This window comes from Heptranchias perlo, unplaced genomic scaffold (genome assembly GCF_035084215.1).
Source record: "Heptranchias perlo isolate sHepPer1 unplaced genomic scaffold, sHepPer1.hap1 HAP1_SCAFFOLD_55, whole genome shotgun sequence".
Classification (NCBI taxonomy): Eukaryota; Metazoa; Chordata; class Chondrichthyes; order Hexanchiformes; family Hexanchidae; genus Heptranchias; species Heptranchias perlo.
The window spans coordinates 1,626,050-1,638,582 of record NW_027139570.1 but is presented as its reverse complement, the minus strand read 5'-3'; the positions used below and the strand labels follow the sequence as shown (position 1 = coordinate 1,638,582).

The 12,533-nt window shown below is 46.2% G+C and overlaps 1 non-coding gene across 1 annotated transcript; it reads left to right on the top strand.

The window, feature by feature from the left end:
* The first annotated feature begins 12,176 nt into the window (after window positions 1-12,176).
* Window positions 12,177-12,247, top strand: trnag-ucc (transfer RNA glycine (anticodon UCC)). The gene has a single exon. It is a non-coding gene; the product is annotated as a tRNA-Gly (tRNA).
* Window positions 12,248-12,533: the final 286 nt, after the last annotated feature.

The window sequence follows — 12,533 nt, the reverse complement described above, 5'->3', positions numbered from 1 at the left end:
AATCCAGTAACAATGCCAGGGTTGGATATAAAAGGGTCATTATGGATATAATGCAGCTCTGACAAGACCGAAAGAGCAGAGACTTAACATATTCCATCATTCAACCGATAGAACAGGTGACTGTGTTGAACATGGTAGGAGAAAAAAATCATGTACCAAGTACAGCAGCGTAGTCAACTCTGATTTACGTCATTAACAGCTGAGATAACGGCTTACCTGGAACTCCAACCGCTGCAAGAACAGGAAAATAAATATCTTGTACCAGAAATATTACTGGATATCCCATTTCTGTGAGAAGCACTGACTTCTGTTGGCCTGGAAACCACAGCTTCGGCAGACACTCTGAGCTGATCCAATCCAACAAGCCCTGATTTATACAGGGGATAAGTCTCCACTGATACTCCTGATCATTGCTATTAGTTACAGTCAGTTTAACAAACACATTACATCAGCAGCTTTGACTCCGCTGTAAATAATGTGGTGAATAAAACACAAAAATCTCTAAGTCCACGATATTACTTAATCAGACCTCTCTCAGGAATAAAGCTTCAATCTGTTCTCATACAGGACTGATCCAATAATAATAAACGGCTCCATTTACAGCTTTTATATAACTATATTGACCATGTTCACTCCTGGTGTTTCATTTATAATTTAGACAGATGTCTCCGCAGTGTGCACTGAATCCAGGGACACAAGCAGACCCGTTTCACTCTGTTCCTGCAGTTTCCCAGTTAAAATATGAATTTTGAGTCTCTGATACGAGGACAGTTAAAGGGCAGGTTGAGAATTGCAGCCGAGAAATGACTGTGGGTGATATTAGGGGACGGACACTGAACGTGTCCCATTGACATTCCTCTCTCCGCTATTTTACTGCGGATGTTTACCCGTTTATTCTACATTGGTTAACGGCTCCAGTAAAATTGGTCCCGTGTAAAACCGAGCTGAGCTCATGACCCTTTTTGACCTCCATCACAAAGGCCACGTAATTCCCTCACCCGCCTCCATTCCTTCCTCAGCCCATTGCCATTGAAACCCTCATCAATGCCTCTGTCCCCTCCAGACTCCATTCCTCCAATGCACTCCTGACCGGCCACCCAACCTCCACCTTCCATAAACGTGAGCTCGTCCAAAAGTCTTGTCCGTGTCCAACCAGCACCAGGTCCTGCTCGGACTCACTGACCCTCACTGGCTCCCAGTTACATATTCAATAAATTTAAAATTCTCATCCTTGGGTTTAAATCGCTCCCCATTTCCAGACCTACAGACAAAGCACCCGTCACCATTTCATTCATCGGACACTGGTCTCTTTTTCTGGGACTACCCTCACTTGGTTCCATTCACCTCTCTGATCAGAGCCAGGAGAAGCTTCTCTTCCCACCCTATCACCTTTATCTCTGATGTTTCTAAAGGTTCAATCCTTGACTCCCTCCTCTTCCTCATCCACATGCTGCCCTTTGGTGATACAGTCCACAGACATGGACCAGCTTTCAGATGGACGCTGACGAAACCACCGCCTCTCTTGACCCTTCCAATATCTTTGTGTTGTCAGGTCCACATTCTGTTTTAGATGAGCCACCAGTTCCTCCAGTTAAAAATTGGGAAGTCATGATCTTTGGCCCCAAAATCTCCACATCCTCGCCAGGGATTCCATCCACACCCCTGGTTTTTTGATTGGTGAGTCACTCACCAATCACTCAAGCCCTTACTGACTTGCTTTGGATTACAATCTCCTCAGCCTTTAGTTTATTTTTATTCTTTCTCACACTTGAATCCATCAGTGTCTCACCCCTCCCTATCTCTATAAACTACCAGTTCCGACAGCCCCTCCCAAACATTCTGCTCCTCCCCCTCTGGCCGCTTGTGCATCTGGAGTCCATTTGTCCTACTTCTGACAGGCGTGCCTTCAGCCATATCCACGCTCCTGATTGCCCTCCCTAAGCCCCTCCATCTCCATTCCTCCTTTCACGTGTCAGACGTGGCTCAGTGGTTGCAGTCTCACCTGTGAGATAGAAGTCTGTGCATTGAAGTCTAATTCCAGAGACTTGAACATATAATCCCGGCTGACACTGCAGTGCAGTCCTGAGGGAGCACTCGACTATCGGAGGGTCACTACTGAGGGAGCACATTACTCTCTGAGTGTCAGTACTGAGGGACTGGCGCACTGCTGGATGGTCAGTGCTAAAAGAGCGCAGTACTGTCGGACGGGCAGTACTCTGGGAGCGCTGTACTGTTGAAGGTGCCGACGGTAGGATATTTAAGCCGAGGGCCCATCTGCCCTCTCAGGTCGATGTAAAAGATCCCACAGCAATATTCGAAAAAGAGCAGGGGAGGTCCTTCCAGTGTCCTGGCCAATATTCACCCTTCAACCAATGTTTACAAAACCGACTTTCTGGCCATTGATCTCATTGCAGTGTGTGGGAGCTTGATGTGCGCAAATTGGCAGCCACGTTTCCTACATTAACACAGCGACTACACTTAACAATGCACTTCATTGATTGTTTCGGGACGTCCCGAGGTCAAGAACGGCACTATTTCAAAGCAAGTTCTTTCCTTCTTTCAGACCTTCCAAGAAACCCATCTCTCGCTCCAAGCTTTTGCCGTCCTTCCTACTATTTCCTTCCTTGGTCAGGGGTCGTCGAAATTCTACTCTTGAAAACCAATCATATCCCCTCCAACTCTCCATTTACTTCTCCTCCTTTTACATCCTCCCTAAACCCACTCTTTGACCAAGGTTTTCGCCAGTCCTCCTGATATCTTCTTATTCCTTTTACTTCTCCGTGAATCCGCTTGGGAATGTTTATTCCATTAAAGGCAGTCTGGGAATGCAAGTTGTTGTTAACTTTCATTGGAATGTGTTCATTAGTTGTCCACTGTCTGAGCAAAAGTAGTTTCTGGGATCATATTCTTGTACCAGAAAGAGATTTATATCAGACACAGACTTGCTCACATAAATAAACATTGGAAACTGCTCGTGGACACCGTTTTGTTCGAACAACATAACTTGGTTTATGTTCAGGCATCGCATTGAAATCGGTTTGTACAACCGTGAGGGATCCTTTAGGGGATCCTTGATCTAATAGGAGACAAGCAACACTGACTAGGATGAAGATTTATTAGTTATTTGTCTTTTTACTCTTTGATTATAACCCGTTTTACTGCTCCCTGGGACTGATGATTATGATGAAGATTTATTAGTTATTCTATTCGGTTAAACCACATAGTTCCAGAGCAGTTTCGGTGTCCCATTATAGAAACAACATTAAAGCCATAGGGAGAGCACAATGTGGATTCACTCGAATGTGGCCAGGGAAGGGAAACCTTTTTGGAAAGACTTGAAAAAAAAGGATTATTTCCATGGGAATAGAAAAGACGAGACTTAAATCTTAAACAAAAACAGGCCATTCGGCCCAACTGTTCCATTCCTGTGTGTATGCTCCACACGAGCCTCCTCCTAACTTCAGAATATCCTTCTGTTCCTCTCTCCCTCGTGTACTTACCCAGCTTCCCGTTAAATACATCTCTACTATTCGCCTCAACTACTCCAGGTAGGAGCAAGTTTCAAAATTCCATCCACTCTCATGGTTAAAAAAGTTTCTCCTGAATTCCTTATTGGGTTTATTCGTGACTATTTTATCTTAATGACTGCAAGTTTTGGACGCCCCACAAGTGGAAACATCTTCCCGACCTCTAACATATCAAACCCCTTCCTAATTGTAAAGACCTCTATTAGGGCACTCCTCAGCCTTCTCTTCTCTCGAATAAAAATACCCAGCCTGTTCAGTCTTTCCTGATATTGAAAACCTCTCAGTTCTGGTATCATTCTAGTGATTCATTTTTTGCACCTTCTCCAGTGACCGTGTATCGTTTTTATAATATGGAGAACAGAACTGTTCACAGACCTGAAATGTTAACACTGTTTCTCTCTCCACAGATGCTGCCTGACCTGTTGTGTGTGTCCAGCATTATCTGATTAATTACATTTCACATAGACTGGTCTAACCAAGCTCAACATAATATCTCTGCTTTTCAATTCTATTCCTCGAGAAATGTTTGCATTTTTATGGCCTTCGCACCTCAGCAGGATAGCCAGCTTGCCCCACAGTAAGATGGCCGCCATGCCCCACATTATGATGGCCGCCTTGCCCCTCAGTAAGCCTTGCCGCACAGTAAGATAGCCAGCTTGCCCCACAGTAAGATGGCCGCCTTGCCCCACAGTAAGATGGCCGCCTTGCCCCACAGTATGATGGCCGCCTTGCCCCTCAGTAATCCTTGCCCCACAGTAAGATAGCCAGCTTGCCCCACAGTAAGATGGCCGCCTTGCCCCTCAGTAAGCCTTGCCCCACAGTAAGATAGCCAGCTTGCCCCACAGTAAGATGGCCGCCTTGCCCCTCAGTAAGCCTTGCCCCTCAGGAAGATAGCCAGCTTGCCCCACAGTAAGATGGCCGCCTTGCCCCTCAGTAAGCCTTGCCCCTCAGTAAAATCGCCAGCTCGTCCCACAGTATGATGGCCGCCTTGCCCCTCAGTAAGATGGCCGCCTTGCCCCTCAGTAAGCCTTGCCCCTCAGTAAAATCGCCAGCTAGTCCCACAGTATGATGGCCGCCTTGCCCCTCAGTAAGATGGCCGCCTTGCCCCTCAGTAAGCCTTGCTGGCAGACATTATGTTTTCAGTTCAGGGCGGGAGTGAATGGTTCCCTGTTACCCACTGTGTACTGTACATGTCCAGGAGCTGTCACTGTTCCATACAAGGGCCGTAAAGTACAGAGAAGGAGAGACACACTGAGAGAGGTATGTTGTTTAAATGTAAAGGCACTGATTTTTTTACAGGTATATGTCTCAATTTTGTGTTTATTCAGGGCCACCATTTTCTGTCAACACAGCACTGGGACATTTATTACAGAGTACCTCGCCTCACTGGGAAAGAAACACACTGTACAGAGGGCAGGAAATATAAAGTGAAACATAGAATCAGGTCTGAATGGAGATCAGAAATTGCACAGATAAAACTAGGTGCAGATCTCGTTGTTATGTTTAATAACTGTTTTTTTATTCCTTCATAGGATGTGGGTATCGCTGGCAAGGCCAGCATTTATTGCCCATCCCTAATTGCCCTTTAGAAGTTGGTGCTGACCTGGCTTCTTGAACCGCTGCAGTCCGTGTGGTGACAGTTCTCCCACAGTGCTGTTAGGAAGGGAGTTCCAGGATTTTGACCCAGCGACGATGAAGTAACGGCGATATATTTCCAAGTCTGGGTGGTGTGTGACTTGGAGGGGAACGTGCAGGGGGTGTTGTTCCCATGTGCCTGCTGCTCTTGTCCTTCTAGGTGGTAGAGGTCGTGGGTTTGGGAGGTGCTGTCGAAGAAGCCTTAGCGGGTTACTACAGTGCATCCTGTGGATGGTACACACTGCAGCCACTGTGCGCCAATGGTGAAGGGATTCAATGTTTAGGGTGGTGGATGGGGTGCCAATCAAGCGGGCTGCTTTATCTTGGATGGTGTCGAGCTTCTTGAGTGTTTTGGAGCTGTACTCATCCAAGCAAGTTCAGAGTATTCCATCACACTCCTGACTTGTGCCTTGGAGATGGTGGAAAGGCTTTGGGGAGTCAGGAGGTGAGTCACTCGCCGCAGAATACCCAGCCTCTGACTTGCTCTCGTAGCCACAGTATTTATATGGCTGGTCCAGTTAAGATTCTGTTCAATGGTGACCCCCAGGATGTTGATGGTGGGAGATTCGGCGATGGTAATGCCGTTGAATGTCAAGGGGTTAGATTCACTCTTGTTGGAGATGGTCATTGCCTGGCACTTATCTGGCGCGAATGTTACTTGCCACTTATCAGCCCAAGCCTGGATGTTGTCCAGGTCTTGCTGCATGCGGGCTCGGACTGCTACATTATTTGAGGGGTTGCGAATGGAACTGAACACTGTGCAATCATCAGCGAATATCCCCATTTCTGACCTTATGATGGAGGGAAGGTCATTGATGAAGCAGCTGAAGATGGTTGGGCCTTGGACACTGCCCTGAGGAACTCCTGTCGCAATACCTTGGGGCTGAGATGATTGGCCTCCAACAACCACTACAATCTTCCTTTGTGCCAGGTAAGACTCCAGCCACTGGAGAGCTTTCCCCCTGACTCCTATTGACTTCAATTTTACTGGGGCTCCTTGGTGCCACACTCGGTCAAATGCTGCCTTGATGTCAAGGGCAGTCACTCTCACCTCACCTCTGGAATTTAGCTCTTTTGTCCATGTTTGGACCAAGGCTGTAATGAGGTCTGGAGCCGAGTGGTCCTGGCGGAACCCAAACTGAGCATCGGTGAGCAGGTTATTGGTGAGTAAGTGCCACTTGTTAGCACTGTCGACGACACCTTCCATCACTTTGCTGATGATTGAGAGTCGACTGATGGGGCGGTAATTGGCTGGATTGGATTTGTCCTGCTCTTTGTGTCTGAGATTTTTGGACTGGTATGTAATGTGTATCTCAGTCTGCACTAATGGAATTGATACTCTATCTTTAAATCTCATTCTCCGAGTACATTCTGAACAGGTATCTAATTTGTTTCTCAGGTTTACTATCTTTCAATATTTCTCAATCTGATACTCTACCTGAGTTTTGGACTTGTATGCAATTTGTAACATATGATACACTTTTCGAATGGATATTGCATGTATGAAAGTCATGTGTGTGAGAGTTCTGGGCTAGTATTCAATTTGAATCTCGGGGAACATTATTGGGATTAATTCTGTACCTTTGAATCGGGTACCATGTGTGATTTCTATCTGGTATTTAATTTGTAGCTAATGTTGCTCTCCTGTGAGATTATAACAGTGCCTTTCACTCTGAGAGTGTGATTTTGGACTGGGATTTTGGTATCTACCTGTCAGCGGGACTGAGTTAGGGGGAAATGGAACATTGTCTGCCTCACCTACTCTGCTTGACTGTTGGATTGAAAATGTGTCTCTGGAAATTGTGATCATTGTGGGACTGACTACTCCTGCTGTCTGAGACTGTGGAACTGATGACCTGTCTGTCTCTCTGTGCTCTGTGAGTGATAATATACTTACTGTGTGTGAGAAGGAGCTGGCTGCACTGTTCCTTCTGCCTCGGGTGGAGGAAGCATCACATTTATTCTGGATCGTTCAAGGGTTTGCCTGTAGAAAGAAAATTATCTGTTGTTACTCAGGAACATGTGAGGTAGAAAATACAGAAGTGATCAGTTTAATATCTCTGTTCATGATCATTTTGAATATCCACAAATGAAATCCAGTGATACAAACAGTGTCAGTGTCTGACTCCACTGCAGTACTTCAGCACTCAGCTTCTGCATACCAGGTGTGTTGGGCTGTTTTACAACAATTTAATGACATCCAGACACGGCCCAACCCCTGCACTGATCCATGAATGGGACTACCCGATGGGGCAGGGACGTTTGTACTGGTCAGGTTTCTAATCTCCTCTCCCATGGGACTAACCGTTCAACCGAAACCAAACAGCCGCTGTTTAAAATGTGACCTTCACATTTCTCACCTGATGCCTGCAATAGATGCTCTTTGTATAACTCCCCACATCCTTACTGTCCGGCTCTGTTTCCACTCTTCACTGTCCAATAACAATAAACAGGGTAAGGCTGGAACTAAACCAGGACCATTCACTCCTGGTTTGGGGAGAGAAAGCAGCAATGATTTTAATAGCAGGTTCTTCCCATTCTCTCTCCCTTCCCTTGGACACACCCTGTCCACACACAGCCCGAGAATGACCTCTCCCTTCCCCCCTCTCACTCCATGTTCCTGGACCAGTTCCTGATCCACTCCGCCTCTTACAAACAGCCCCCGGACTCCGCCTGAACTTCCCCCGGACCCAATGCCAATCTCTGAGCCCATCTGCGGACACGGTCCCGAAGCGATGTGCTGCTGTAACGAGGCTGCTCTTTGCTCCCTTCCCCCGGGGGGCCGTGATCTCTCCATTCCCGGCTGTTTTAAACCATCTTCTTCCGCTCACTGAGGGAATGGCGCCCACAATTCCCAATCCAAAAATCGATGGAAACTTTCCCCAATTGAATTTTTTCCGAGTCTGAGCAAAGGAAGTGGGACTGGGGGAAAGGTCAGAGGGAATGGGGTCCACAGGCAGTGCAGGAACAGGCAGCAGAATGGGAAACAGATGGGATTCCACCAGTGCCTAACGCTGGAATCCAGACTGACTTTACAATCTCCAACTATTAAAGGAGATGTTTCCATCCCTGCTGTTTCTCTCGGGGTCTTTTGATGGTAAAGAGCCTTTCAGAGATAAAGTGAGCGGCTGTGAAATCAGCCAATGGATTCTCTTCATTAATGGCCCCTATAATGTGCGACTGAGAGAGGATTTCTCAAACCAATCCTGGAGAAACATGGGAGGAAAGTGGGAGTCGGTGTATTTGCTGGGACCGTGTAGGGTTAATATCAGGCAGCAACAGTCGCAGATTAATTTAACCGGAGTGAAACTGTCGGTAACTGATAGTAATATCGAACAGCCCTGAGCTGTAAAACTGCAGATAGTACAACAGGCATTAGAGGGTTAAATGTGACCCATTGTTTCTGTCCCTCTCTGTACTGTCCCTGAGTGTGGGATTAATAGTGTGTCTGACCCTTGTACAATATCAGTGAGAGATGAGATTGCATCTTCTGTCTCTCCAACGCGATCTTTCTGGATAAAACGGCACTTTACCGGTCAGTCTGGAACTAATACTGTTAACGTCTGTCTGTCATTGTGTCTCACCGCTCTCTCTGTCTCTCTCACCGTGTCTGCCTCCCTCTCTCTCTCTGGTGCTGTATATGAAGGTGGATACTGCTATTGAGCGTGATTTGGACACAGATAGGAAGTGTAAGACTCATACTGTCTCTCTCTCTCTCTATTGCTGGACATGAAAGTGGGATACTGTCTGATATAAAATAGAGAGAATGAGATGTCCGGGCCGGGCCTCACTGTAACTGGGGATGTGTTCGGCTCCAGTCCCAGTTCATGGTCATAATCTTTTCACAGATTCAGGGCGAGAGTCTCTGTGAGACGGTAACACTGGCGTCATAACTCAAACCCCAACACATGAGATTCTCCAAATAAGCTGGAATAAGGTGTTTGTGAAACGCTGAACCCGTCTGGGAGGGGATGTGTGGGGAGATAGAAAAGGGAAACAGACTGAAATGGAGGAGCCGAGTTGACTTGTTATTGAATGGACTGTATTTAGGCAGGAATATTAACGATTTTTCATTGTAACGGGGCTTATTTGAAAGCTTCGGGTTTTGGGAATCCTTGAATATGAAGCCCGGGTCTGTCAGGGTTTGTGCGGAGCGCTGAGGTTCGGTTCTATTATCGATAAACGGTTTGAAACTGTCGGATGGAGAGAACTGGAGGTGGAGCTGGAAGATCAGAGGCCGCTCTCCGCTCTGTCACTCTGACTGTCTCCTCCCCTCCCGATTTATCTGTTTAATCCCCCATATGGAACCAAAGCGGGTCGGTGGACTCTAAACACGGTTTACTCGTTAACAGGACGAAAGGTGAGTAATGTTCCTGATCTCCTGGGCACCAGGCAATTCACTGTTATTTGTTTCTGTACAGAGTTACATTTCAGTGATTCTCCAGTGAGTTTGATGCGTTATGTAAATAATCCAACAAAATAGAACAGAAACGGAGCGAAGCGCTGAATTCCACAGATGTAGAAAGGTTAGTCGAGCAGTTCTGGTGATTCTTTACGAGCCCAGCATGGCAAGTAGTTTAAATAAATACAAGAAATCTGGTGAAGTGTGGGCTGGGGTCAATAAGTCACCGTTTAAAGTACCGGACTGTGGTCACTGCCCCGACTCCAGTCCCATTAATACCTCATCTCGTCCACAACGAGACAAAAGCAGCTCAAAGCCACACTGGTAGCATGATATCAGGGTCTCCCTTCAGACAGTAACCAGCCCTTTCACAGATACAGAGGGTGGCTCTGAAAAGAGCCTTTACATCGAGCTACATTGAAACTACAGCACAGAAACAGGCCATTCGGCCCAACGAGTCGATGCCGGCGTTTATGCTGCTCATGAGCCTCCTCCTTCCTTACTTCATCTAGCCCTATCGGCAAATCCTTCCATTCCTTTCTCCCTCATGTGCTGATCTATCTTCCCCTTTAATGCCCCTATATTATTTGCCTCAGCTGCTCCTCGTAGTTACAAGTTCCACATTCTGACCACTCTCTGGGTGAAGCAATTTCTCCTGAATTCCCTATTTGATTTATTAGCGACTATTTTATATTTATTACCTGAAGTTTTGGACTCCCCACAAGTGGAAACATTTTCTCTACATCTATCCTAACAAACCCTATCATTATCTTCAAAACCTCGATCAGATCAACCCTCAGCCTTCTCTTTTCTAGTGAAACGAGACCCAGTCTGTTCAGTCTTTCCTGATAAGAATATCCTCTCATTTCTGGTATCATCCTTGTGAATCTTGTTTGCACCTTCTCCAATGCCCCTATGTCTATAATATGGAGACGAGACCTGTTCGCAGTATTCCAAGTCTGGTCTAAACAAGGTTCTATACAAGTTTAACATAACTTATTTGCTTTTCAACTCTATCCCTCTGGAAATGAATCCTAGTGTTTGATTTGTCCTTTTTTGACCTGATTAACCTGGGTCGCTACTTTTAGTAATTTGTGTATCTGTACCACAAGATCCCTTTGCTCCTCTATCCCGTTTAGACTCTTATTATCCAAGCAGTGTGTGACCTCCTGATTCTTCATTCTGCAAGTTTATTAATGGCCTCTTGCATTGTGATGCTTTCTTCCTTTGTATTAACTAAATCCCCCAATTTGGTGTCGTCCACAAATTTTGGAATTGTACTTCCGATTCCCGAATCCAAATCGTTAATGTAAATTGTGAAGAACAGTGGTCCCATCACCTGGAACTCCACTTCCCACCTTTTGCCAGTCTGAGTAGCGACCCTTAATCTCTATTCTCGGCTTTCAGTTTTGTAGCCAACTTGCTATCCATTCTGCCACCTGACCCTCACTCCACGTGCTCTGAACTTAGCCATGAGTCTACAATGTGGTACATTATAGAAGGCCTTCGGAAAATCCAAATATATCACATCTACTGCATTAAACTTGCCGACACTTTCTGTTCCTTCTTCAAAGATTTCAATAAGGTTGGTCCTGTCCTTTGGGCTTTCAGATTAAGCCTTGGCCGGTTAACTTGCTCTTGGAGCTCACAATGCTGGTTTTCTTCGGCAGCAGCACGGCCTGGATATCAGACAACACCCTGAGCGATGGTCACCCGTCCCAGCAGCTTGTTGAGCTCCTCATCGTTGCGGATGGCCAGCTGCAGGTGTCTGGGGATGATGCGGGTCTTCTTGTTTGTCCCGGGCCGCGTTGCCGGTCACCTCGAGGATTTCAGCCGTCAGATACTCGATGCACAGCATCCAGATAGACCGGGGCTCCGGCACCCACATGTTCAGCATAGTTCCCCTTTCGCAGGAGCCTGTGAACACGGGTAACAGTGAACTGCAGTCCGCCCCGGGATGAGCGAGACTTGGCCTTGGACCGAGCTTTACCGCCGGTTTTTCCTCTTCCAGACATTTCCACAATCTCACAAACACTTTCACAAAGAATGAAGAAATCCTCCCGCACTCGCCCTTCTTATACCTTCTGGAGGAGTACAGTGGGGACACTTGTGATGGGTCTCTCTCAGAGTGTTTACACTGCCCGCTCACCCTCACTGATATTCTATCTTTGAACTGCTGTAATATTGTCCTTTAGTAATATTGCTGCTCCTCCTCCTTTCCCTATTTCCCTGTCCTTTCTAAAGATCTTATAGACTTGAATATTAAGCTTCCATTCCTGCCCAGTTGGTCGTCAGGTCTCTGTCATGATTTAATGGAATTATTTAACTTTACTCAATGGCTGATGTGAGCTGTGGTAAAATGTATTTCCAGCTGGTCAAGTATTGCAGGTATCGACTGTCTCTTCAGTCCGATATCAGGTGAAGAATTACTGGCTGGTGTGGAATTTCCATTGATTGGGGGTTGGTGAAATCTACTGGGCGGAAACAGGAACTGCAACAGAGCGAGAAAGGATCCGTCAGAAACCAGTTCAAATGAAGAACAAAATCCAACAGCCTGCAGTGTCTGGTCAGGGTCTGATGTTTGGCAACTATTTTATTGTTGGTTATTTTCAGCGATGGTGGTATAGTGGTGAGCATAGCTGCCTTCCAAGCAGTTGCCTGGGTTCGATTCCCAACCATCGCAATTAAGTGTTCTTATTAGTTTATTTCCATCAGAAACTCTGAAGTTTATAATCGAATTTGGTGCAGCTCAGTTGGAAATTGTTTCCAAAACATAATCGGGTGTGATTATAGTAAAATGTTTTCAACCTTCATTTCTTTTCCCCATAGAAGGAAAAGAGGAAAAACAGGCTGGAAATACTGAGTTACCAAGGGTCTAATGAGAGTGAGGAAGGGAAATGATATGTTAGCCTTTGTTGTAAGGGTGTTGGAATATAAGTGTAAGGAGGTCTTGCTGCAATTGTAGTATG